This window comes from Arachis ipaensis, chromosome B8 (genome assembly GCF_059453495.1).
Source record: "Arachis ipaensis isolate K30076 ecotype BB chromosome B8, ASM5945349v1, whole genome shotgun sequence".
Lineage (NCBI taxonomy): Eukaryota > Viridiplantae > Streptophyta > Magnoliopsida > Fabales > Fabaceae > Arachis > Arachis ipaensis.
The window spans coordinates 113,785,518-113,788,702 of record NC_142443.1 but is presented as its reverse complement, the minus strand read 5'-3'; the positions used below and the strand labels follow the sequence as shown (position 1 = coordinate 113,788,702).

General features: G+C 33.8%; 1 non-coding gene across 1 annotated transcript; it reads left to right on the top strand.

Annotated features, from left to right (window-relative positions):
- The first annotated feature begins 1,035 nt into the window (after positions 1-1,035).
- Positions 1,036-1,143, top strand: LOC148549306 (small nucleolar RNA R71). Its single transcript, XR_015898644.1, has one exon. It is a non-coding gene; the product is annotated as a small nucleolar RNA R71 (small nucleolar RNA).
- The last annotated feature ends 2,042 nt before the right edge of the window (positions 1,144-3,185 follow it).

Here is a 3,185-nt window from a genome sequence, read left to right as displayed (position 1 = left end):
GCATTCAGTTCATTGGTGAGCAAGGGAGGTTCATCTTCCCAAGTCTCATTACCAAATAATTTGGCATTCAGCTTCATGATTGCACCAAGGTACTTAGCAACTTGCTCTTCAATAATTTCTTCATCCTCTTCAGAGGAAGAATACTCATCAGAGCTCATGAAGGGTAGAAGGAGGTTCAATGGAATCTCTATGGTCTCTAGATGAGCCTCAGATTCCTTTGGTTCCTCAAAGGGGAACTCCTTATTGGTCACTGAACGTCCCAGGAGGTCTTCCTCACTAGGATTCACGTCCTCCTCCTCCTCTTTGGGTTCGGCCAAACCAAGTAAGGTAATGGCCTTGCACTCTCTTTTTGGATTCTCTTCTGTATTGCTTGGGAGAGTACTAGGAGGAGTTTCAGTGACTCTTTTACTCAGCTGGCCCACTTGTGCCTCCAAATTTCTAATGGAGGACCTTGTTTCATTCATGAAACTTACAGTGGCCTTAGATAGATCAGAGACTATATTTGCTAAGCTAGATGGATTCTGCTCAGAATTCTCTGTCTGTTTCTTCCGACATTATTAAAGCCTTGTTGAGGCTTTTGTTGATCCTTCCATGAGAAATTTGGATGATTTCTCCATGAGGGATTATAGGTGTTTCCATAGGGTTCACCCATGTAATTCACCTCTGCTATTACAGGGTTCTCAGGATCATAAGCTTCTTCTTCAGAAGAGGCCTCTTTAATACTGTTGGATGCAGCTTGCAATCCATTCAGACTCTGAGAAATCATATTGACTTGCTGAGTTAATATTTTATTCTGAGCCAATATGGCATTCAGAGTATGAATTTCAAGAACTCCCTTCCTCTGAGGCGTCCTATTACTCACAGGATTTCTTTCAGAAGTGTACATGAACTGGATATTTGCAACCATGTCAATGAGTTCCTGAGCTTCTGCAGGCATTTCTTTAGGTGAATGGAGACACCTGCAGAATGGTCCAATGACATTTTAGATAATTCAGACAGACCATCATAGAATATATCCAAGATGGTCCATTCTGAAAGCATGTCAGAAGGACACTTTTTGGTCAGTTCCTTGTATCTCTCCCAAGCTTCATAGAGGGATTCACCTTCCTTCTGTTTGAAGGTCTGAACATCCACTCTAAGCTTGCTAAGCTTTTGAAGAGGAAAGAACTTGGCTAAGAAAGCCGTGACCAGCTTATCCCAAGAGTTCAAGCTATCTTTAGGTTGAGAGTCTAACCATATTCTAGCTCTGTCTCTTACAGCAAACGAGAAAAGCATAAGCCTGTAGACCTCAGGATCAACCCCATTGATCTTAACAGTATCACAGATCTGTAAGAATTCAGTTAAGAACTGAAAAGGATCTTCTGATGGAAGTCCATGAAACTTGCAATTCTGTTGCATCAGAGAAACTAATTGAGGCTTTAGCTCAAAATTGTTTGCTCCAATGGCAGGGATTGAGATGCTTCTTCCATGTAAGTTGGAATTTGGTGCAGTAAAGTCACCAAGCATCTTCTTTGCATCTCCACCATTATTATTATTTTCGGCCATCTCTACTTCTTTTTCGAAAATTTCACTAAAGTCCTCTTCAGAGTGTTGTGTTTTAGCTTCCCTTAGCTTCCTCTTCAGAGTCCTTTCAGGTTCCGGATCAGCTTCAACAAGAATATTCTTGTCCTTGCTCCTGCTCATATGAAAAAGAAGGGAACAGAAAATAATAGGGATCCTCTTTGCCGTAGTAGAGAGGTTCCTTTATGTGAGTAGAAGAGAAGAAAAAGAATTCGAACATAGAAAGAGGGAGAGGGTTCAGATTTTTAAGAAGAAGAGAAGTGTTAGTAGATAGATAAAATAATTAGAAAGAGATGAGGGGGAGAGAATTTCAAAAATTAGAAGAAGAAAAAAAAGAAAAATATTTTTGTTTTTATTTTATTCATTAATTAGTATTCGAAAAAGTTAGAAGAAACAATTAATTAATTAAAAAGATTTTTGAAAAAGACGGAGGTGATTTTCAAAAATTAGGAGAGAGAAAAGTAGTTAGGTGGTTTTAAAAAAGATATGATTTAAATTTAATTTGAAAAAGATTTAAAAAGGAAATTAAAAAGATTTGATTTTTGAAAATTAAAGTTGATTACTTGACTAACAAGAAACTAAAGATAGGATTTTAAAATTTAAAGAATGAACCTTTCTTAATAGGTAAGTAACAACTTGAGATTTTTGAATCAAAATATTAAAAGTTAGTATTAATTTCGAAAATATGAGATAAAAATAAGAAAAAGATTTTTGAAAATCATTTTGAAATTTTCGAAAATCATAAAAGAAAAATGAAAAAGATTTGATTTTTGAAAAAGTTTTGAAAAAGATATAATTTTTAAAATAAAAATTTGATTTGACTCATAAAAAATAATTAAATTTAAAATTTTTTTGACTAAATCAAACCAAATTTTCGAAAATTTATGAGAGAATAAGGGAAAGATATTTTTTTTTTTATTTTTGAATTTTTTAATGAAGAAAGAGAAAAACAATAAAAAGACTCAAAACATGAAAATTATGAATCAAAACACATGATGCATGCAAGAACACTTATGAATGTCAAGATGAACACCAAGAACACTTTGAATGTCAAGATGAACACCAAGAACTTATTTTTGAAAATTTTTAAGAAAAGAAAAACATGCAAGACACCAAACTTAAAAATTTTTAATGTTTAGATACTAACAAATTGAAAATGCATATGAAAAACAAGAAAAGACACAAAACAAGAAAATATGAAGATCAAACAAGAAGACTTGTCAAGAACAACTTGAAGATCATGAAGAACACATGCATAAGTTTTCAAAAAATGCACAAATTTTAAAAAACATGCAATTGACACCAAACTTAAAATTTGACACAAGACTCAAGCGAGAAACATCAAATTTTTGGTTTTTATGATTTTATTAAATTTTTTTGGTTTTTTCGAAAATTATTTTGGGAAAAACGAAATTGAAAAAATAAACTTTTTTTTGTATTATTTTCAAAAATAAGAAATAAAAAGCTTAAAAATAAAATAAAATTACCTAATCTGAGCAACAAGATGAACCGTCAGTTGTCCAAACTCGAACAATCCTCGACAATGGCGCCAAAAACTTAGTGCACGAAATTGTGATCCCCGGCAACGGCGCCAAAAACTTGGTGCTCGGAACGTAATTCACACA